Source organism: Euprymna scolopes, chromosome 24 (genome assembly GCF_053919585.1).
Source record: "Euprymna scolopes isolate OS-2025 chromosome 24, ASM5391958v1, whole genome shotgun sequence".
NCBI lineage: Eukaryota > Metazoa > Mollusca > Cephalopoda > Sepiida > Sepiolidae > Euprymna > Euprymna scolopes.
The window spans coordinates 58,875,252-58,900,469 of record NC_136505.1 but is presented as its reverse complement, the minus strand read 5'-3'; the positions used below and the strand labels follow the sequence as shown (position 1 = coordinate 58,900,469).

Sequence of the window (25,218 nt, the reverse complement as noted above, 5' to 3'; positions counted from 1 at the left end):
CACATTGTCCTGCCATGGAAGGGAGATAAATATCCTAGCTAATGCAAATTATCGATCAAAAATTGCGAAACAAAATAAAAATGATTTTTTTTAAATCAATGTTTATTTGTTTCGAAGAGCAAACACTTCACAGCATGACTTTAATTGCCAAATTTTAGAGAAAGAGGGAAATTATTGATAGTGATTGTAACTAGCAGTTTTTTCGTTAATATTTTATATGGACGGACATAGACTGAAGCTCAGTCGAGCACTTATGAAAATAACGATAGGAAAGAACTAGCGACGCCTTTTTTGTGAGAGGTGGTAAGAAGGTATTTAAAGATAGTAGAAAGTAATCCTGGTTTTACTTTCGGTAGCCTATTAACCCACTTTCTTTATTTTATCATTTAATCCACACATTTCATGAGTGATATTTCTGACAAACGAGGAAGAATTGATGTTTTCTGTGTAGGAATCTATCCATCTAATATTTACAGCAAGCTAGTTTTTTTGTTCTTGATCTCGATTTCTATATAAAAAAAAAGAACAAGAGCTTAATCATAGCTCAAACACACACACACACACAGACACACACACAGTAAAGAAGTGAACCATAGCGGAAATTCAGTCGACTAAAATAAGATGGAAAACGGGGTGAGGAAAAAAAATAGGGTAAGTTACATGTAACAAATGTACAATTCCGTAAAATAAATAAGTCGATTAAAAACAAGATCGTTAAACAAGATGGTTAACAAAGCATCAGCAGCCAGCAGTCACGGCTCCTGTTTACAAAGGAATATATCAGGTCGGTCTGATGCTTTAGCCGATTTGTAGAAGAGGACATTAAAACTACTGTGATTCATTTTATGCATATGGTTATTACTTAAACATATCAACATGATTAATTTATAACTTTTATTAAAGCATTATTCATATTGTTCGGCAATATTCTCATCTATGTTGACTCGAAAACGACCTTGTTTAAACAAAACGGGAGTTTTCTTCCATTATAATAGTGCTCGAACTCACACCGCACTACTGATTAAAGTTTAAATATAACTTGTAAAATACCTACAGCGCTAAAACAATTATTTATGAATGTTAAAACATCAGCGCAAGAAATGTTATTTATATTTTTTTTTAATGCAAATATTGAGAACCAGGGTCACTAAGAACAAGGCCGATAGCCATTAGTCGCGTGCTGTCGTGTAATGTGTGAATGTAGGATTGACATGAAGTTCTTAAAGATAAACTAAAATGACCGAAAAATGGGCTGAAATGACTTAAATAAAAAGTAAATGACTTAGAATGACTTTAATGAACTTAAGGATGAATTGAATGACCTTAAGAATGACTTGAATGCTTAAAAAATAACTGAAATCCTTCAAAAACAACTTGAATGATCTGGAGAATGACTTGAATGGCTTTGAGACTGACTGGTTTTAAAGTGGGTGATCATTTTACATTAAATTAATAAAGAAAAGTGATCACCCACTTTATATCACAAAAATTATTTGATTTAGGAAATTTGAAACGTTATATTAGCTATGTGGCCAAGGAAAAGTTACAAACATAAGTACAGCATGTAGTGAGAACAGATACTACACTTTGATCTTCATATTTAATTTATTCCATTTAAAGATAAAATTACAATTTAAAAAAAAAAATGTCAATATAAAATTTAAAAAGTAAAATCTCCAAAAGACAAAACAAATTTAAACACAAGGCCCTATAAGATCTGGGGAGGGGAGAGTTACAGGGTCTTTGTAACTAAAGTAAAAATGGAGTCTTGACGACTTACTCTTGACTGGCAACATTTACCACAATACATCATTCACTCTGTGGAATCTAAAGCTAACTAATGAATTCCCGGCGTTTAAGCAAAAAGCATATATTTACAATTCTTTTTTTTTTTGTGTGTGTGTGTGTGTGTGTGTGTGTGTGAGTGAGAGAGAGAGAGAAAAGTAGTTTAATGCATTGGAAAAATAAAAGTTCTTAATTTGGTAACGAATACTTCGTGTTGGGGAGTGGGGGAAAACAACCTAGAAAAAATGACCAAATAAAATTGCCTAGTGCATTGTTAGTAAGGTCCCTCCCTGAGCTAATATAAGTAGTTAGATTGCCTACTGTTTTCCGGGGCACCGTAAACAAGTGGGGAGATTCCTAGTTGGGATTGGGGTGGATTCTTATCAGGTATTGTGGGGGGGGGGAATAAAACATAAAAAAAAGGGGGGGTAGAAGGCGACCTCCGAGTAAGTGTTGACCAGGGGTGACAAAACAAAAGGGGATGGTAGTGGTAGGGTAGCCTCGGAAGGTTCTCTAGTGCCAAAACAAACAATTGGGGGACCGGATCTCATTTGTACCACTAGTCAAGAGTCTCTTTAATTTTCTATTGCTAACCTAGCAGAATGGGTTCCGTAGGACCCAGAACCGCGTGTGCCATGCCTATGGTGGTAACACGAATTCAAACTTGGACCCTCATCGGATGCACAAGCTAGTGTCATGCACCCACCTCCTGTCAAAGACAACTCGAGGCAACCTCTTCCAATCGCATCTGATCTTTACTTTAAGCAGATGTTTAAAGTAGACGATCAGATCCCGATCCAGAACAGATATCCCTTCACGGACTCGCTTGAGGCATGTGATCCATATGACCATTCTCGCTACTGCTAGGATCGCCAGAAAAAACATTCTTTTCTCCCTAGGCAGCGGCGGATCAATGTTCTCCACAAAATAAGACTCGTCGAGTTCAAGCAGGCACTTGCCATCGATGCGAGCCGCCACCTCATTGACGTACCCTAGTAGTGTCTTAAGCCTGCTGCAGTGGAAAAAAGCATAACCAACTGTTTCTCTGTCTTCATCGCAGTGCAGGCAATAGACCCGGGTCTCTCCTTTGTGCAAGTGAAGTTCGTCAAAGAGGGGCAGTGCGTTCTGGACAAGTCGCCAGGTGAGGCAAAATTCAGAGTTGGTAAGAAAGTCCCATCCCGGCGCCCAACTTCACTGCGAGCGGACCTCCTCCAACGACATCCGCTTCACTAGCAGTTCCTTTTTGTTACGCCCTGCTAGCTCCCGATAAAGCCTGTTCCTAGACTGTTTGAGGACACTGGTCCCTGGCAACGCTCTAAGTGGGGACCGGCATTTGGCGTAGAATGTTTTTTCCCCCCTTGGTCGCAGCCGAGCTTCGACCGAGGGGTTAGGTGTGAGATTAGAAAACTAGCTTCCAACCGCAGTGAACCATGGAACGTCTACATACAGTGAACGGCTCAAGAAGGCCAACCTTTCTGCGTGCTTGTGACGCAGGAGATCAGGCTGTCCCAAACCTCCCTCGCTCAGATTTCGAACACAGAAATCTCTACAAACATAATGCTTACCCTCGTTCCACAAGAGTGAGTCGAGGTGCTCCTGTAAGCTGATTCGGCGTTTTGCAGAGAGGGGAAGTACAGACAGACGGTAAAGGATGACTGGGAAGACAATATGTAGCACACGCCTCTGCTCGACCCTTTACGGAAATTTCCTTCGAACCCAAGTCTTGACATTGGATTTGACCTTGATCTCTACTTCCGACCAGTTTTTCTCCAGCTGGAGCCCTGGTCCGAACCACACACCGAGGATCCGGACCGGGCCGTCGGTCCAACTGAAGATGCCTGGAAGCAAATTTACTCCAGTCCAGGCACGCAACCACAGACCCACCGATTTACTGCGATTGAAGACGGCCCCTGTAACTACTTCATATCGAGCAAGTGCCTCAGTGACTGCTTGAATGTCTGTGGGGCAAGATCCGAACACAGTGACGTCATCGGCGAACGCGGAAACCCTGGCTTGTGTGCCTCCAGGAAGAGCTATCCCACACAGGATTGGTGTAGTCGCCTCGTCCCTTAACTTGCGAAGGAGAGGTTCCAACGCCAGGATGTACAAGAGAGGCGACAGCGGACAACCCTGTCGCACCGACCGAGAGACGGCAAATGACTCCGACAGCTTATCCTTGATCTGCACCGCTATCGTCGGCCTATCATACAGTACAAAGATCCACTTGCGGAAGTCCGGATTAAAACCGGCAGCCTCTAGCACAGATCCCAGGAACCGATGGTCCACCCTATCGAAAGCCTTGGACTGATCCAAACTGATCAGTGCAGCCTCTGCATCATCTTCTGTCTCCTCTATGATCATGCGGATCAAATGAAGATTGTCCTGAATCGATCTCCCCTTCACAGCATAATTCTGGTCTGGTTCGATCAAGTCAGTGATGACAACCTGCAAGCGATTCGTAAAGAACCTTGGCCAAAATCTTTAACTCTGTGTTAAGCAGAGTCAAGGGCCTGAAATCGTCTAAATCTTCCTCCTTACCATGCCATTGACCTTTCCTCGGCAATGTGATCACTCCCTTGGTCACCTGCCCAGGGATGGAATCCTGGACAAACCAATGGTTGAACATATCCTTCAGAATAGGGATCAACATGGGCGACATCCTCAAGTAGAATTCGTAGGGTAGACCATCAAGCCCCAGGGATTTGTTGCAACCGACCTGCTTCAACACAGTAATGATCTCATGTTCCGCGACAAGACCATCACAGCTAGCTGCTCAAGCCGCCATGAGGCGGGGCGAGTCGGCCAAATAGCTGCCAAACTCTTCAACCCTGAGTCTGGGTAGTTGGGTAAAGCACTCTGATAGATGCTCCCGAAACCCCTTGCAGATCTCCTGCGTCAAAGCGAGAGTATGCCCTTCCAGGTTGTTTACTTTTCGAATAGCCGTTCGAGCCGCGCCTTAGAGCAGCCTTACACAACAGCGTCAACATTAACAGCCTCATTTGAGACTTTCATTAACCTAGCCCTACCTGGCCCTCGTACCGCTCACTAGCCAAGCGGTTGAGGTCTTGTTTAGCTAGCACTATCTCTAGGAGGTCCCCCTCTCCACCGCCCGGGTCAGCCTATTCTCTATATACTTCTTGGCCTTAGCCTTATCTAGCGCGAGCCGTTGACTGTACCGGACCGAGAAGCATCTAATCTTAGCTGAGACTAACCGCCCCCACTAATGCCTGCTGGATTAATTCTGTAACCTTCAACCAGTAGTCCTCCAGCTCCAAGGTGCTGTTGAACTTCTAGTATCCAGCCAGTTTAGGCCTAGAGCTCAAGTTCAAATGGGCCATAACTAGTTTATGGTCCGAGTGTCCTAAAAAGTGAAACATGGGGCAAGATAGGAGGTCTACATCGCTTCTTCTAACTAGCATCCGATCCAAGTAGGTACTTGGATGGGAAGGCGCATTAGGATGCCACGTCCACATCTCCCGCTCCGGGTGATCCAGGCAAAATCTGTCAACCAGGTCGCACGAAGTCATCAGGTCAGACAGACTGCTGTCACACCACACCGACCCGCTAGTCCTCCGACCTTATCTATCTTGGGATCAAGGATGGCATTCCAATCACCCATTAAGACTACCTTCTCTGGATCATCTATAAAGCCCTCCACCCACCAAGAGAAGGAAGCCCTCTCCACCGTGGAATTAGGTGCATAAACTGCAACTATCCGAAACACACTGCTATTAACGGCAACATCGACGACAATCACCCGCCCGTCCTCGTCCGCATGAATAACATTCACAGACACTGATAGGGTGCAATTTACTAGCAAGGAGATTCCATGACTGTAAGTATTGCCGTATGCTGAGTAAACCTCGTAATCGCTCACCAGAACCTGACGATCTCCGTCACAAATAGAGTGGGTCTCCTGCATAGCGGTAATATCTACCTTGAGGGACACAAGATTTCTCAGCATGCGCGCGGCCTTGCTTTGACAAGTTTAAAGACATGGTCACCTACCTTATTCAGTGTCACACACGGGCCTGAAATCTTCGGGGGTGAGGACGTAGCAGGCCTGCCCAAGGCTTCCAGTGAGTAAGTCTGGAGAGGGTAATCCATCCTTGACCACACCTTCCACGTCCAGGGAGAAAGTGAGTTTGAGTGCCCTGTAAAAGGAGGGGTGAGCATAAACAGGGATTCTTCCCTCGCATTTGTGTATGAAATTGTTCAGTGAAGGATGCTCCCTATCCACCAGCTGCTGGCCTAGGATAGCATCCTTTGCTACATCTATCATAGCCCAGAGGGCTTCAGTCCTAGCATCCTTGTTGACCCTAATGAAAGTGGCCAACAAGGGAACATTCTTGAATTTGGTTGGGTCTGCTACTGGACCGGCGTTTACTGTGGCTGAGGCTGTGACTTGTGTTGAGGCTTGGGCTTCTGCTGGAGTTTTGGCCGGTGCTTTGGTGGGGGCTTTTCCCGGGGCTCTGGCTGGTTGTTTTTTGGGACAGTCCTTTGCCATGTGTCCCATTTGCTGACAGTGCCAGCAGTGCAGCCTTCTCCCCTGCACGATCAGGGTCATGGTCCAGTCCCCAAACTTGAGCATTGCCGGAAGGGTGTCGAATTCGACCTTGTCCAGGAGCATTCGGACTTTGTAGTCCCCGGTCATCACGTTGCGTTGACCGCGAGATGGGATGACAGCTTCCATGTCGCCGTACTGGCTCATTATGGCCTGAGCTCCCTTCCGGTCATGTAGCACAGGACATTTAAGACAGAGACCGAGGCGATTCTTTTATTCAAATATACTGGCTGGCGCCGAATATTTCTGGTTCTGTGGTCGGTCTCGACCAGTCTTTTTGCCTCTTCTTGACTGGGAAGCAGGATGTCTCTAATGGCAAAACTTCTCCTGCATACATAGCTGACCGGTATGTTCAGTCCGATGAGGAGTTCCACTATGGTGTCTTTGTCGACACCTGTTAAGCTCCTGGTCTTAAGGTCAGAGGTGACCAGGGAGAGAACTTTCTTCTCCAGCTCTTCGATTTGTCCTGGAAGAAGTTGCATGTTTATTCCATCTGTGACGGCCTTGTAAGTTGAGTTGAAGAGTTCTTTGTACTCTTCAGGTGTCATCTGCTCCTGGTTCTGTGGACCCCATGTCGCTGATCCATCCTGTTTGGCGTTGGACAGACTGGGGCGAGGAGTGGCCGCTGTTTCTTTTTCTGCTGTTGTGGCTGCTGCTGTTTAGTTGCCTTGTTTGGGGTTAGGCTTGGCCAGTCTTCCTGGGGTGCCGTGCACTAGTTGTGGCTCAATCTCTTGCCCCTTCCCTTGGTTTTGCCCGGAGATTGTAGAGTGGGTTTCTTTTCCACAGGCTTGGTCGTCGAAGGGTTGCCTTTGGGGACTTTAGGTGGAGTTGGCGTGTTTAGGGAGGCTTTGGGCGGTGAAGTTGCCCTGTATTCACCCATCCCGAGAATCTTGAGTGATGCTAGGGTGTCTCTGAACAGAGCTCTGGTTCTGCAGGCAACACCATCCTCGTCTTCCTCCATTTCTGGTGTCGGGGAGCTGGTGTTGGGTGACCGGAAAGGGGTTGGGAGACCGGTGGTGCCACAGGCTGTGGTCCATCAGTGTCGTCTTTGGTCTCCTCATCTCCAGCTTCTCTTTGCCCTTCTGCCGAGAGGTTGTCCTCTTGGGGAGCAGGAGTGGTGAGGTCTTCACTGGCCGATGAGGATTAAGGGGGAACAGGTGTCGCTGGGTGTGTACCACCTGCCAGGTGCCTTGTTCCCTCGTCAGCCATTTTTCCGGTGTCTTCCGTTTCATCTTAGTCCTCTTGGGGAGCTTGAGCAGGAGTGTTTGCTCTGACCGATGAGGATTGAGATGGAACCGGTGTCGCTGGGTGTGTACCACCGAGTTTGGCCTCGTTCCCTCGTCAGCCGCTTCTTTGACTCCCCGGGCTGGGGAGTGGCCCTCGTGGGGAGCAGCGGGATGGGTTGGTTGCAGGGGGCTGGGTTGGCGTTGCTTGGGTCGCCGCAGGCTGCGACCCTACCCTGGCCTTCTCCTCCTCTTCATCCCTCGTGGGAGGTGCTCCCTCTGATGGGGAGTACTCGAGAGGGGCGATGTGGTGCATCTGGGGTGATATACAGCTTATTCCTGCCATCGTGCGGAAAAACTGCACCGGCAGCTGACGCAGAATAAAGTGTAGCGGGGGGAGAAAAGAGAGAAAGTGGATTGACCTCCCCTCACGGGGATGTCGGATATGTCAGCTCAGATTCCCCACAAGGGGGGAGAGCAGCCAAGGAAGATGCAGTGTGTGCTAGCGGGTCAGTATCGCATCGCAATTAAGAGAGAGAGGGGATAGACATCTCTGCCCAGAGAGGGGAGCAGAAACAAAACACCCGCCCTACCCACGTCACTCTACCCACAAACAACCCCAATGAAGTGAGAAAGTGAACCCGGTCTGCTCAATCCACTGGGAGAGCAGTGAAGGAAGACAGTTTTGGGCCTGGCAGGTCAGAGTGCTGCTCAGGCAATTAAGAGAGGAGAGAATAGACCATTTCAACCTCAGAGGAGAGGAGGAAACGAAGTACCCAACAAACTAAAGCTAACCCGACCAGGTCGCGTCTACCAAAGAAAGTGTTGTCGGTCCCGAAAACAGCAAACTCCTAAAGAAGGGATTGGTTTTCGGGTCCAGACTATCACACAATGGCGTCTGTCCTGGGGGAGCGAAAACGGTCCAGACTCCCCAAAGAGGGTGTCGGTCCCACTAACAAAGGTTAGTAAAGTCACAAAAGTAACCAAAGTGAAAGCCTTAAACTTGACTGGTGTATCAAGTGGCGAACCTCTTGAAAAAAATCAAAAATGAGGAATCTGGGAGAACAGATGGTATTTATTTGCTCCCCCACCGAGCAAATTAGGCACAAGGCCGATTTTTAATGTGAGGAGTGAAGGGAGGGGGAATGGAAAAAGGGGACCAGCTCCCGAGAGGTGGGAAATGGGAGCTGGTTAAAGGTCAGGCATGTGGGGTTGCCCCCACATCTGGTCTTTGCTAGTCATAGCTTGCAGCATCTGAAGAACAGATACTACACTTTGATCTTGGCCAAAAGGCCAAGAAAAGGGTATTTATTTGCTCCTCCACCGAGCAAATTAGACACGAGGCCAATTTTTAATGTGAGAAGTGAAGGGGGAAATGGGGACCAACTCCCCGGCGAGTAGGGGAGTTGGATAGTGATAATTGATATGAAGGGTTGGTATTTATTTGCTTCCCCACCTAGCAAATTAGGCGCAAGGCCAATTTTTAATGTGAGGAGTGAAGGGGAAATGGGAATCAGCTCCCCGGGGAGTAGGGGAGCTGGATAGTGACAATTGGTATGAAGGGTTGCCCCTACATTGACAAAGGTCTTATATGTGGGGTTGGTATTTATTTGCTACCCCTCCGAACAAATTAGGCACAAGGCCGATTTTTAATGTAAGAAGTGAAGGGAAAATGGGGACCAACTCCCCGGGGAGTCGGGGAGCTGGATAGTGACAATTGGTATGAAGGGTTGCCCCTACATTGACAAAGGTCTTATATGTGGGGTTTCCCCCACATATGGTCTTTGCTTGCAGTATCTGCTGGAAAGATACTACACTTTGATCTTTATATTTAATTTATTTCGTTTAAAGAAAAAATTACAATTAAAAAGATTCCAATATAAAATTTAAAAATTTAAAAAAAGTAAAATCTCCAAAAGACAAAACAAATTTAGGCGCAATGCCCTATAAGATCTGGGGAGGGGAGTGTTGCAGGGTCTTTGTAACTAAAGTAAAAATTGGAGTCTTTGGCGACTTTACTCTTCACTGGCAACATTTACCACAATACCTCATTCACTCTGTGGAATCTAAAGCTAACTAATGAAAACCCCAGCGTTTTTGCAAAAAGGATATATATTGTGTGTGTGTGTGTGTGTGTGTGTGTGTGTGTGTGTGTGTGTGTGTGTGTGTGTGTGTGTGTGTGTGTGTGTGTGAAAAAAGGTTCAATTCCTTGGAAAATAAAAAGTTCTTGAATTTGGAAGAAAACCAGTTCGTGTTGGGGGAGTGGGAAATCTAGAAAAAATGTACAAAAAATAAAATTGCCTAGTGCATTGTTAGTAAGGTCCCTCCCTGAGCTAATCTAAGTAGTTAGATCGCCTACTGTTTTCCGGGGCACCGAAAACAAACGGGGAGATCCCTAATGGGGATTGGGAAGAATTCATATCAGATGTAGGGAGTAAAATAAATAGATTTTTAAAAACAAAAAAGGGAAATATATTAGGCGGCGACCTTCGAGCAGGGGTTGACCAGGGGGAGATAAAACCAAAAAGATGGGGGGTAGTGGTAGGGTAGCCTCGGAAGATTCTCTATTGCCAAAAAACAAACAATCGGGGGACAGGATCTCATTTGTACCAGCAGTCAAGAGTCTCTTTACTTTTTATTTGTCTAACCTAGCGGGATGGGCTCCGTAGGACCCAGTACCGCATGTGCCATGCCTATGGTGGTAACACGAATTACAAACTTGGCGCCTCTTTGGATGCACAAGCTAGCGTCATGCACCCACCTCTTGTCAAAGGCCACTCGAGGCAACCTCTTCCAATCGCATCTGATCTTTACTTTAAGCAGATGTTTAAAGTAGCCGATCAGATCCCGATCCAGAACAGATATCCCTTCACGGACTCGCTTGAGGCGTGTGATCCATATGATCATCCTTGCTACTGCTAGTATCGCTAGAAAAACCATTTTCTCCCTAGGCAGCGGCGGATCAATGTTCTCCACAAAATATGATTCGTCGAGTTCAAGCCAGCGCTTGGCATCAATGCGAGCCGTTACCTCGTTGACGTACCGTAAGAGGGTCTTGAGTCTGCCGCAGCGGAAAAAGGCATGACGGGCTGTTTCTCTCATGTCTTCGTGGCAGCGCAGGCAGTAGACCCGGGTTTCTTCATCGTAAAGGTTGAATAGCAATAGTCGATTTGATAATCTTTTCTACGGTCGACCACAAAAAAAATCGGGTCGCCTTCTATTTCTTTTGGGATATCTGTCGACTTTATCATCATCATCATCATCATCATCATGGGTACTCTTGTCTCCGTCATTTTTATTGTCTTCGTTTGTTTTAATTATTTGAGGGAATATAATTTCATCTTCTTCATATCACGGGTTTTCGTCTGTAAAATTAAACGTGTGTGTGAATTTTACACATCGGATTCTTTTTATTTTATTTTTCTCTGGAAAAAATACTAAATTGGCTGGGCTGTTTTTATCGTATCCAAGAAATATACCTCTATCGACTTTAATATTCAATTTACTCTTTTTGTCTATATATGCGAGGCAAGTTGAACCAAATATATGAATTCTGCTTAATTTTTTTTTTTTTTTTTTTTTTTTACCACAGAAAGATTCATATGGAGTTTTAGATAGTGTTTTGTTAAAACACCTGTTGCGTATATAGGCTGCCGCCATAAGTGCGTACGTCCAGGGGTTTTGGGGGAGTTTTGATTCAATGAGTAGGCATCTTGCCATTTCAAAAAGTGTCTGCCACGCTCTTTCAGCAGTCCCGTTTTGGTGTAGCGATCTAGGAGCTGATTTTTCATGTCTGATATGATGGTTAATTAGTAAAAGTTCAAAGTCTTTATTGGTGAATTCCGTACCGTTGTCCTAGCGAATACACTTGACTTCATCGTAGGGACATGTCAGCTAGATATTTTTTTAGTTGCTAGCAGGGTATCAGATTTGTTCTTTAAAAACTATACCATTATTAAACCTGAATGGTCATCTACGAAATTCAACACATATCTATGTTCTCTGGCCATCTGTTCTACGGGACCGTTCAAGTCACAATGCACCATTGATAGGATTTTTTTTGGCCTTTTTGTTTGGTATCTTGCTTTGATAGTTTGTCATTTTCCCTTGCGTACAGACGTCGCAGTTGAAGTTTTTTTTCTGTTTGTATTTGCATTCCATCAACTACAGTCGCAAAGTTTTGGATATCAGGAATATTGCAGTGCCCAAGAATTTTATGCCATGTCTGTAGATCATCGGTTTTCGATGGGACTACGCTATTTAAATAATATAGTCTTCCATTTCTTTAATGTCGAATACAGTTCCATTCAGGTATACCAGTTTTGATTTATTTGGGCTAAAGTTTATATTTGCACCTTGTTTTGTGGCAGCTTGTACAGAAAATATATTTTGTTTAAATTTTGGGATTAGAAGAGCGTTTTCTAGAATACAGAAACACAATTCACCTTTATTGTTCTTTAGCGAGATTTTAGCATCGCCTCTTTTCAAAACGATATCATTGACTCGACTCCCGTCAGCTAGTTCTACAAAATGATTTTGTGGCTTAAAGTTGGGATAAAAATTGATAAAATCAGATTCTTTTGTAATCACATGTGCCGTGGCCCCACAATCGACAAGAAAATTATTATTGTTTGTTGAAGCATCAAACGTACACGAAAATAAAAATGTATGTTCGCTAACAGAGCTCTCCACATTTTTAATGGAGTCGCCATTTTGAGTACTGTATCTACATTGGAAACTCTTGTGATTAGGTCGTCCATAATTATAGCAAATGATTTTTGTACTTTTCTTAGGAGAAAAATTGTTTTTGGCAAAGTTGCGGTTTTTATTCCTGGCATGGGTATAATTTAATTTTGGTGTTTTTATGTGTGTATTTTTAAATTCCATGATATTTGTGGATTCGTTTTTTCTGTGATCATTTTTTCAGTTTCTTCGTAACTTCTGAGTGCTACCTTGAATTGGCTAAAAGTCATGGGTTTTTCTTTCTGGGTTATCACGGTGGTTAATGGCTTGAAATCACTCGGTAATCCCTTAAGGACCATGGAAATTAACAGGCTGTCACTTATAACTTCAGTCATTTTTAAAGAATTTGCAGTCGTTTCGGCTCTTATAATCAGTAATAGTTTCGGCTTCCATTCGTCTTAGAGAGGTCAGTTCAGTATATAAAGAAATAATTTTGGGTTTTCCTTTCGATAAATAATGCTCTCTCAATTTGTTCAATGCTTTGCAGCCATCGTCCAGGGCTTCTCTCATTACCAGTGAAAGACTTCGGTCATTTAAACACTGCATTAATTCCGCAAAGACAGTTGCGTTTTTTTTCAATGAAGTCGGGGTCGTTTCTGTTTTCGGGTTGTTTGAAGTACTTTGTGTAGCTTTTGGATTCGTAGATATCCTAGAAATTTAACTTGCCACAATTCGAATTTTGATTCGGATCCATCGAAATAAAGACGCACGCTAGACCCATAACCTCTAGAAGTGTAAGCCATGTTTAGTTTCAGAACAGTTTCCGATGGTTCGTTGTTCTAAACAAGTTTTGAGAGGTGACTGGTTTGCAGTAGACAGAACAGTTTCCGATGGTTCGTTGTTACACACAAGTCCTGAGAGGTGACTGGTTTGCAATAGACAGTTCCACAGAGTTAAATATTCTTACCGTGTCGAGACGGAAAAAACATGCGAAATTGCTACAGAAAAAGTTTAATATTTATGGAGCAATTCTGGTTTCTGATTGGTTGGTAGCAGAACGTGAATTAATTCGATTCATCAGTTCCTAGCAGCATCGTTTATGAATAGAATCGCCCTACTGTATGGGATCATACCTCATTCTTCATCTTGAATGAATGGGATGTGTCTCCTAGCGGCTTCGGCTGCATGGAGACAGGGTAGTACAAGTCAAGGATTCGTCCCTTGACACTCAGCCCGACAGATGAGGGGCCGGGAACCGGCCCAGCACCTGTTGGACTGAGGTACGCCGCCTGGGTAATACCTATGAGGTGCACCTTCCCAGGCCTTGCCACCGGGCTTTCCGGTGGGGCAAGTTTATTGCTTGCTGTCTGAGGCGCCCCGACCGGGGAATGCCGACGAGGTTACTCAGGCAATTGTTTAAATTGCAGGAGTGCCTCTTCTTTAGAGGAGCCTGCGGGGTTCCCACTTTCCGGCCTTGTGCCACATAATGCTGATGTGGGCAGCATTTAAATATATACCCCATTCTTCATCTTGGATGAATGGGATGTGTTTCCTAGCGGCTTCGGCTGCAGGGAGACATGGTAGTAGTACTCGTCAAGGATCCGTTCTTGACACTCAGCCCGACAGGTGAGGGGCCGACGGGGTTACTCAGGCAATTTTTACAATTGCAGGAGTTCCCCTCCTTTAGGGGAGCCTGCTTAGTTCCCCACTTTCCCGGTCTTGTGCCAAATATTGCTGATGTGGGTAGCAATTTAAATAACTACCCCATTCTGAATCAGAAATATTGCAACAATTTCAAACAAATATACTCGTCCAGAGCTTTTGGCAAATACAATTCATTCCTTCTGTCGTCACTTGCTTTCGGCAACTACTTTTCATCTTTTATGACGTCATATTACTTTTGGCAACTACTGTTCATCCTTTATGACGTCACCAATTTTAAAATAAATATTTATAGTGAATTGTTTTACTGTCTCCGCAAACAAGCAAGATAACAAGTAAGATTCGCCCTTTTATTAATATACTAATATACTAGACCCTCCGTAACCCGTTGGATCAGTTGTTGTAAATATATTTCTTCATGATAATCGTTAATATTTTAACTTTTTCTCTGGCCTCTCTCTCTCTCTCTCTCCCTCTCCCTCTCTCACACACACACACACGCCTCGCTCTCTTGTCCCTTCTCTCTCTTCTCTACTCTTTCTCTTTACCAACTCTTTCGCTTTCTCTTTTCCCAGTTCCTCTCACTTCTCCCAATTCTCTCTTCCTCTTTCTGTCTTCTTCCACTCTCCTTTCTCTCTTTTCTACTCCTCCAACTCCTCTCTCTCTTTCTTCTTCTACTGTCCCTCTCTCTATTTTTCCACTCCTCTCTTTCTCTCTCTTTTCGCACACCTCTTTCTCTTCTCCCACTCTCCATTTCTTTCTCCCACTCTCTATCTCTCCTTCTTGTCCCATTCCCACTCCCTCCCTCTCTCTCTCTTCTACAACTCCCCCCTATCTCTCTCCTCAAATTCCCTCCTCTCTCACTTTCTTCCTACTCTTCCTCTCTCTCTCTTCTTCCACTAATATTAAAGTTGTTTTATTAATACGTATGTATGTGTATATATGTATGTACGTGTATGCATATGAGTGTATAAATTAGTTAGCTAAATACCTATTCTAGGACCGGTATAACCAATAAATATAAGTTTAGTTTACTCTTTAAATGTATTTTCTTCCTTTGGGGTATGGTAGATTTTCGATAGCATTCCGATAAATTTACTAAATAAATCTTGTTGAACTGTCTCCTTAAATAGCCAATTTCTATTCAATTTCCATCACTGTACGCTTATTAATCCTTATCCTCGAGTGGTCGTCGGGCCTTGATAAATGGTGACTCCTTTGTAAAAAAATGAATAAATAAGTAACATATCCATATTACTCATTCTGCTCCCTAGAATATATATTTCATAAATCTTAATAAGTTTAATAGTTTATGATTTTTATGAAGCACATGCATAGTATTGACGCGCACGTGCAAGCACCGATTCCTTTAAAAATGTATTACTTAATATAACTTAAAAATGATTGTAGGTTTTTCTGGTGCGGCTTCTAGTTTTGGTAGGCGTATCCTCTAAATAGTAAAATTTACAAAAAATAATAAAATAATGTGACGATATTACTCACCGGGTTTCCGAGAATATATATTCTAAAATTTATGAGATATATACATACATGCACTCTTAAATTGTAACATTTACATAAAAAAAAAGTAATGTGCACATGTTACTCACCACTGTGTTGCCTGCAATATATATTCCAGAATTCTGGTGTTACCTGGAGTATATATTCCAGAATTCACAATGAAAAATTTATTGATTTAGGAGATTACACTGTTCATAGAAATAGTATGCGCGTGCGTGTGTGTTAGAACTTTCCATCTCAAATGCCACAAAATTATGCACAATGTAGCAGCAAGTCCTGAAAGAACAGTTGGAAATGACTTATATAGCATACATTACGACTATGTTATCCCTACAGCGACCTACCTTGAAAATGCTGTTGTGAAACCCGACATAGTTATATGGAATAAGTCAGAAAGAGTGGCAACCTTGGTTGAAATGAGTCTCCCTAATGATGGCGGTCTGAACGGAGCTGAAGGAGAGAAACAGATATCAAGGTCTCGTGTATTATCATACAAGAAAACATGGGATTTGCGTGTAGGTTTTGGCACAGATAAAGAGTGGGGGGAAATTATTGATAGTGGTTTATGCTAGACGAGTGTTTTTCGTGAAAGTCGGGGCAGAGATTGGAGCTCAGACAGAAAATAACGATAAAATATTATCATGAAAAGAAACTGGAATCTTAGAGAGATATCAATCATACCAGTTATTATAGGTGCCACAGGGCTTATGAAGAAGAACCTGAAGTCCTACCTAACTAGTATTCCTGGTGAACCAAGTGCAAAAGAAATCCAGACAATTGCACTTGAGGGAACAACAAGGATACTAAAAAGAGCTCTCGGTTGGTTTCAATAAAAAGCAGGGCAATGTTGGCAGCTGGTTTAGCTGCCTCATACCCAGCATTACAATCTTCAAAGAAAATGAATAGAAAATATGCTTAAATAGAACTATGCAGTGTAGACGTTTAAATGTAATATGAACAGGCATGATGTAAAAAAAAAAAAAAAAAAAGTTATATGCCCTTACGTCCTATGTGGCTATATGCTTTGTTTGGTTTCAGAAAGAGTAAAAAAATAAATAAATTCTAACGTTATAAGGCAGCACGTAGATTTTCAACCGGGATCGCCTAGTTTATGATGAAAATCCCCCCCCCCCAAAAAAAAAAAAAAAATTATGAAAAGAAATGAACAAAGCGAAAAACGTCCAGCAAAGAATGGTATCTTCTGAGGAAGCAGTGAGTAGGGAATCGGACCAGCTGTTGGTCTCGGAGGGTAGATCGCATAATGTAAATAAAAAAAAAGTTATTTTACATATGCACTGTTGATGTCGAGGAAAGAAAGAGCTTAACATCTCAAACAGAGAAGATAGATCAAATCAAAATGTTGATGCTAGTTTTTTTTTTTGTTTTTTTTTTTGCTTTGTTTTTTTTTTTGTTTTTTTGCTTTGTTTTGTTTTTTTTTGAGGGGGGGTCAAATATATACGCACATACATGAGTTGAGGGGCATGCGCACGTTGGACCGCCATGGACATTAAAAGCGAATTTTTATTTAAAAAGTAAAAAAAAAAAAATGGCCTTGTTGTCCAACTGAAGATTTACCTGCGAAAGGTGTTTATTCCGAAAGCCGTTCTGAATAATTTTAAGACAATAGTTAATAATATAATTTTAAGACAATAGTATAATATAATTTTAAGACAATAGTATAATATAATTTTAAGACAATAGTATAATATAATTTTAAGACAATAGTTAATAATATAATTTTAAGACAATAGTTAATAATATAATTTTAAGACAATAGTTAATAATATAATTTTAAGACAATAGTATAATATAATTTTAAGACAATAGTATAATATAATTTTAAGACAATAGTATAATATAATTTTAAGACAATAGTTAATAATATAATTTTAAGACAATAGTTAATAATATAATTTTAAGACAATAGTTAATAATATAATTTTAAGACAATAGTATAATATAATTTTAAGACAATAGTATAATATAATTTTAAGACAATAGTATAATATAATTTTAAGACAATAGTTAATAATATAATTTTAAGACAATAGTTAATAATATAATTTTAAGACAATAGTTAATAATATAATTTTAAGACAATAGTATAATATAATTTTAAGACAATAGTATAATATAATTTTAAGACAATAGTATAATATAATTTTAAGACAATAGTTAATAATATAATTTTAAGACAATAGTTAATAATATAATTTTAAGACAATAGTTAATAATATAATTTTAAGACAATAGTATAATATAATTTTAAGACAATAGTATAATATAATTTTAAGACAATAGTATAATATAATTTTAAGACAATAGTTAATAATATAATTTTAAGACAATAGTTAATAATATAATTTTAAGACAATAGTTAATAATATAATTTTAAGACAATAGTATAATATAATTTTAAGACAATAGTATAATATAATTTTAAGACAATAGTTAATAATATAATTTTAAGACAATAGTTAATAATATAATTTTAAGACAATAGTTAATAATATAATTTTAAGACAATAGTATAATATAATTTTAAGACAATAGTATAATATAATTTTAAGACAATAGTATAATATAATTTTAAGACAATAGTTAATAATATAATTTTAAGACAATAGTTAATAATATAATTTTAAGACAATAGTTAATAATATAATTTTAAGACAATAGTATAATATAATTTTAAGACAATAGTATAATATAATTTTAAGACAATAGTATAATATAATTTTAAGACAATAGTTAATAATATAATTTTAAGACAATAGTTAATAATATAATTTTAAGACAATAGTTAATAATATAATTTTAAGACAATAGTTAATAATATAATTTTAAGACAATAGTTAATAATATAATTTTAAGACAATAGTTAATAATATAATTTTAAGACAATAGTTAATAATATAATTTTAAGACAATAGTATAATATAATTTTAAGACAATAGTATAATATAATTTTAAGACAATAGTATAATATAATTTTAAGACAATAGTTAATAATATAATTTTAAGACAATAGTTAATAATATAATTTTAAGACAATAGTTAATAATATAATTTTAAGACAATAGTTAATAATATAATTTTAAGACAATAGTATAATATAATTTTAAGACAATAGTATAATATAATTTTAAGACAATAGTATAATATAATTTTAAGACAATAGTTAATAATATAATTTTAAGACAATAGTTAATAATATAATTTTAAGACAATAGTTAATAATATAATTTTAAGACAATAGTATAATATAATTTTAAGACAATAGTATAATATAATTTTAAGACAATAGTATAATATAATTTTAAGACAATAGTTAATAATATAATTTTAAGACAATAGTTAATAATATAATTTTAAGACAATAGTTAATAATATAATTTTAAGACAATAGTATAATATAATTTTAAGACAATAGTATAATATAATTTTAAGACAATAGTATAATATAATTTTAAGACAATAGTTAATAATATAATTTTAAGACAATAGTTAATAATATAATTTTAAGACAATAGTTAATAATATAATTTTAAGACAATAGTATAATATAATTTTAAGACAATAGTATAATATAATTTTAAGACAATAGTATAATATAATTTTAAGACAATAGTTAATAATATAATTTTAAGACAATAGTTAATAATATAATTTTAAGACAATAGTTAATAATATAATTTTAAGACAATAGTTAATAATATAATTTTAAGACAATAGTATAATATAATTTTAAGACAATAGTATAATATAATTTTAAGACAATAGTATAATATAATTTTAAGACAATAGTTAATAATATAATTTTAAGACAATAGTATAATATAATTTTAAGACAATAGTATAATATAATTTTAAGACAATAGTTAATAATATAATTTTAAGACAATAGTATAATATCATTTTAAGACAATAGTTAATAATATAATTTTAAGACAATAGTATAATATAATTTTAAGACAATAGTATAATATAATTTTAAGACAATAGTATAATATAATTTTAAGACAATAGTATAATATAATTTTAAGACAATAGTATAATATAATTTTAAGACAATAGTATAATATAATTTTAAGACAATAGTTAATAATATAATTTTAAGACAATAGTATAATATAATTTTAAGACAATAGTATAATATAATTTTAAGACAATAGTATAATATAATTTTAAGACAATAGTATAATATAATTTTAAGACAATAGTATAATATAATTTTAAGACAATAGTATAATATAATTTTAAGACAATAGTATAATATAATTTTAAGACAATAGTATAATATAATTTTAAGACAATAGTTAATAATATAATTTTAAGACAATAGTATAATATAATTTTAAGACAATAGTATAATATAATTTTAAGACAATAGTTAATAATATAATTTTAAGACAATAGTATAATATAATTTTAAGACAATAGTTAATAATATAATTTTAAGACAATAGTATAATATAATTTTAAGACAATAGTATAATATAATTTTAAGACAATAGTATAATATAATTTTAAGACAATAGTTAATAATATAATTTTAAGACAATAGTATAATATAATTTTAAGACAATAGTATAATATAATTTTAAGACAATAGTATAATATAATTTTAAGACAATAGTTAATAATATAATTTTAAGACAATAGTATAATATAATTTTAAGACAATAGTATAATATAATTTTAAGACAATAGTTAATAATATAATTTTAAGACAATAGTATAATATAATTTTAAGACAATAGTTAATAATATAATTTTAAGACAATAGTATAATATAATTTTAAGACAATAGTATAATATAATTTTAAGACAATAGTTAATAATATAATTTTAAGACAATAGTATAATATAATTTTAAGACAATAGTATAATATAATTTTAAGACAATAGTTAATAATATAATTTTAAGACAATAGTATAATATAATTTTAAGACAATAGTATAATATAATTTTAAGACAATAGTATAATATAATTTTAAGACAATAGTATAATATAATTTTAAGACAATAGTATAATATAATTTTAAGACAATAGTATAATATAATTTTAAGACAATAGTATAATATAATTTTAAGACAGTAGTATAATATAATTTTAAGACAATAGTATAATATAATTTTAAGACAATAGTATAATATAATTTTAAGACAATAGTATAATATAATTTTAAGACAATAGTATAATATTATTTTAAGACAATAGTATAATATAATTTTAAGACAATAGTATAATATAATTTTAAGACAATAGTATAATATAATTTTAAGACAATAGTTAATAATATAATTTTAAGACAATAGTATAATATAATTTTAAGACAATAGTATAATATAATTTTAAGACAATAGTATAATATAATTTTAAGACAATAGTATAATATAATTTTAAGACAATAGTATAATATAATTTTAAGACAATAGTATAATATAATTTTAAGACAATAGTATAATATAATTTTAAGACAATAGTATAATATAATTTTAAGACAATAGTATAATATAATTTTAAGACAATAGTTAATAATATAATTTTAAGACAATAGTATAATATAATTTTAAGACAATAGTATAATATAATTTTAAGACAATAGTATAATATAATTTTAAGACAATAGTATAATATAATTTTAAGACAATAGTTAATAATATAATTTTAAGACAATAGTATAATATAATTTTAAGACAATAGTATAATATAATTTTAAGACAATAGTGTAATATAATTTTAAGACAATAGTTAATAATATAATTTTAAGACAATAGTATAATATAATTTTAAGACAATAGTATAATATAATTTTAAGACAATAGTATAATATAATTTTAAGACAATAGTTAATAATATAATTTTAAGACAATAGTATAATATAATTTTAAGACAATAGTATAATATAATTTTAAGACAATAGTTAATAATATAATTTTAAGACAATAGTATAATATAATTTTAAGACAATAGTTAATAATATAATTTTAAGACAATAGTATAATATAATTTTAAGACAATAGTATAATATAATTTTAAGACAATAGTTAATAATATAATTTTAAGACAATAGTATAATATAATTTTAAGACAATAGTATAATATAATTTTAAGACAATAGTTAATAATATAATTTTAAGACAATAGTATAATATAATTTTAAGACAATAGTATAATATAATTTTAAGACAATAGTATAATATAATTTTAAGACAATAGTTAATAATATAATTTTAAGACAATAGTATAATATAATTTTAAGACAATAGTATAATATAATTTTAAGACAATAGTATAATATAATTTTAAGACAATAGTATAATATAATTTTAAGACAATAGTATAATATAATTTTAAGACAATAGTATAATATAATTTTAAGACAATAGTATAATATAATTTTAAGACAATAGTTAATAATATAATTTTAAGACAATAGTATAATATAATTTTAAGACAATAGTATAATATAATTTTAAGACAATAGTATAATATAATTTTAAGACAATAGTATAATATAATTTTAAGACAATAGTTAATAATATAATTTTAAGACAATAGTATAATATAATTTTAAGACAATAGTTAATAATATAATTTTAAGACAATAGTATAATATAATTTTAAGACAATAGTTAATAATATAATTTTAAGACAATAGTATAATATAATTTTAAGACAATAGTATAATATAATTTTAAGACAATAGTATAATATAATTTTAAGACAATAGTTAATAATATAATTTTAAGACAATAGTATAATATAATTTTAAGACAATAGTATAATATAATTTTAAGACAATAGTATAATATAATTTTAAGACAATAGTATAATATAATTTTAAGACAATAGTATAATATAATTTTAAGACAATAGTATAATATAATTTTAAGACAATAGTATAATATAATTTTAAGACAATAGTATAATATAATTTTAAGACAATAGTATAATATAATTTTAAGACAATAGTATAATATAATTTTAAGACAATAGTATAATATAATTTTAAGACAATAGTATAATATAATTTTAAGACAATAGTATAATATAATTTTAAGACAATAGTATAATATAATTTTAAGACAATAGTTAATAATATAATTTTAAGACAATAGTATAATATAATTTTAAGACAATAGTATAATATAATTTTAAGACAATAGTATAATATAATTTTAAGACAATAGTATAATATAATTTTAAGACAATAGTTAATAATATAATTTTAAGACAATAGTATAATATAATTTTAAGACAATAGTTAATAATATAATTTTAAGACAATAGTATAATATAATTTTAAGACAATAGTATAATATAATTTTAAGACAATAGTATAATATAATTTTAAGACAATAGTTAATAATATAATTTTAAGACAATAGTATAATATAATTTTAAGACATCAGTATAATATAATTTTAAGACAATAGTATAATATAATTTTAAGACAATAGTATAATATAATTTTAAGACAATAGTATAATATAATTTTAAGACAATAGTATAATATAATTTTAAGACAATAGTATAATATAATTTTAAGACAATAGTATAATATAATTTTAAGACAATAGTATAATATAATTTTAAGACAATAGTATAATATAATTTTAAGACAATAGTATAATATAATTTTAAGACAATAGTATAATATAATTTTAAGACAATAGTATAATATAATTTTAAGACAATAGTATAATATAATTTTAAGACAATAGTATAATATAATTTTAAGACAATAGTATAATATAATTTTAAGACAATAGTATAATATAATTTTAAGACAATAGTTAATAATATAATTTTAAGACAATAGTATAATATAATTTTAAGACATCAGTATAATATAATTTTAAGACAATAGTATAATATAATTTTAAGACAATAGTATAATATAATTTTAAGACAATAGTTAATAATATAATTTTAAGACAATAGTATAATATAATTTTAAGACAATAGTTAATAATATAATTTTAAGACAATAGTATAATATAATTTTAAGACAATAGTATAATATAATTTTAAGACAATAGTATAATATAATTTTAAGACAATAGTTAATAATATAATTTTAAGACAATAGTATAATATAATTTTAAGACAATAGTATAATATAATTTTAAGACAATAGTATAATATAATTTTAAGACAATAGTATAATATAATTTTAAGACAATAGTATAATATAATTTTAAGACAATAGTATAATATAATTTTAAGACAATAGTATAATATAATTTTAAGACAATAGTATAATATAATTTTAAGACAATAGTATAATATAATTTTAAGACAATAGTATAATATAATTTTAAGACAATAGTATAATATAATTTTAAGACAATAGTATAATATAATTTTAAGACAATAGTATAATATAATTTTAAGACAATAGTATAATATAATTTTAAGACAATAGTATAATATAATTTTAAGACAATAGTTAATAATAGAATTTTAAAACTATAGTATAATAATATAACTTTAAAACGATAGCATTATAATAGAATTTTAAAAAGACAGTATAATAATGATTTTAAGATAGTATAACATAATTTTACAAAGATAGTATAATATAATCCTTAAAATATATTAATATATTTAATCTTAAAATAGCATAATAATATAATTTTACAAAGATAATAGTGTAATATAATTTTTAAAAAGATAGTATAATAATATAATTTTAAAAGCATAGTATAATAATATAATTTGTACTTTAGATTACTTCCAAAACTATCTACCATCTGTAGGCTACAACTTCTACAGTATAATTTGAAATTTAGCTACTCAATATTTCATCATTCCTCACATCTTGTGTAACATTGCGATATATAATGGTTGTATAGATTGGTTTCCTAAATGTAGATCAAATAGAACGCGTGATTATTAAAGAGTGTTCAATGTAGGACAGAGGTTGTATATAGTCTGTTTATTATACAAATATTATTAGTTACATATGTGCATACATGTTTCAGTGAAATCCCTATTCAAAGATACCATTTCATCAGGCCAAATAAGGGGTGATATTGAAACGAGAGTCAAGATTACATTTGTTTTTTATAAGATACTAGCATGGGTATCCGGCGTTGTCTGGGTTGACATGAAGTTCCGTTTGAAACACGCTTGCTATATAAATCATTTTTATCGTGGGTAACAACAATTTCAAAAATAAAAGATCGGATAAAAACATGTAAAAGAAGTATCTGATACCCTCTCCACCAGATATTCTGGTAGGAGGGATCACTGTCCTAAGAAAACTTACGATTTTGTGAACCTAAGAAAAATAACGTTTATAAACATTAATGCGTGCGTTTATTTTTTTATTTAGGTAAATGTGTAGTTTAGCGGCGTAAATTTGCCAGACAAAATATTATAAGAACTATTTATTTTTATATAAAAGATATTGTTGGACCCAAAGGCTGAAATAAAACCAGAAAAAAATTTTCATTTTTATTATTTTATATTTCTTATTCGAGGCCGCTTTTAAAATTTGACCTTTGTAAGGTTTGGCAGATTGGCCTTTTTAAGTTTTTTCATGAACTGTTTTTAGCCGCCATATTTTTTTGTAATAAAAGAGCGCAAAAAGGCCAAACTTGCCAAACCTAAAAAAGAAAAGGCCAAATTTTAAACGTGTAAGGCGTGCACATTTAGTTTAATAAAAAATGATGAAAAAAACATTAAAATGAATTTGGGGATGTATTTCAGGTCTAATGTTTTATATAAAAATAAATAGATTTTATAATTTTTTTTTTTTTTT

At 34.0% G+C, this 25,218-nt stretch overlaps 1 protein-coding gene and 1 pseudogene across 6 annotated transcripts in view; one reads left to right on the top strand and one right to left on the bottom strand.

Annotated features, from left to right (window-relative positions):
* Positions 1-25,218, top strand: part of LOC145246736 (sialin-like) — a 254,509-nt gene that overhangs the window by 109,770 nt on the left and 119,521 nt on the right. Inside the window, exon 1 of one of the 6 annotated variants that reach the window (XM_080108496.1) lies at positions 14,230-14,252. The exons of the other annotated variants lie outside the window; for them this stretch is intronic. The gene's annotated coding sequence lies outside the window, so the exon portion shown is untranslated. Of the gene's footprint in view, positions 1-14,229; positions 14,253-25,218 lie in introns of those variants that run through there. 6 annotated transcript variants of the gene reach the window in all.
* LOC145246973 (U2 spliceosomal RNA) lies at positions 8,725-8,878 on the bottom strand (annotated as a pseudogene).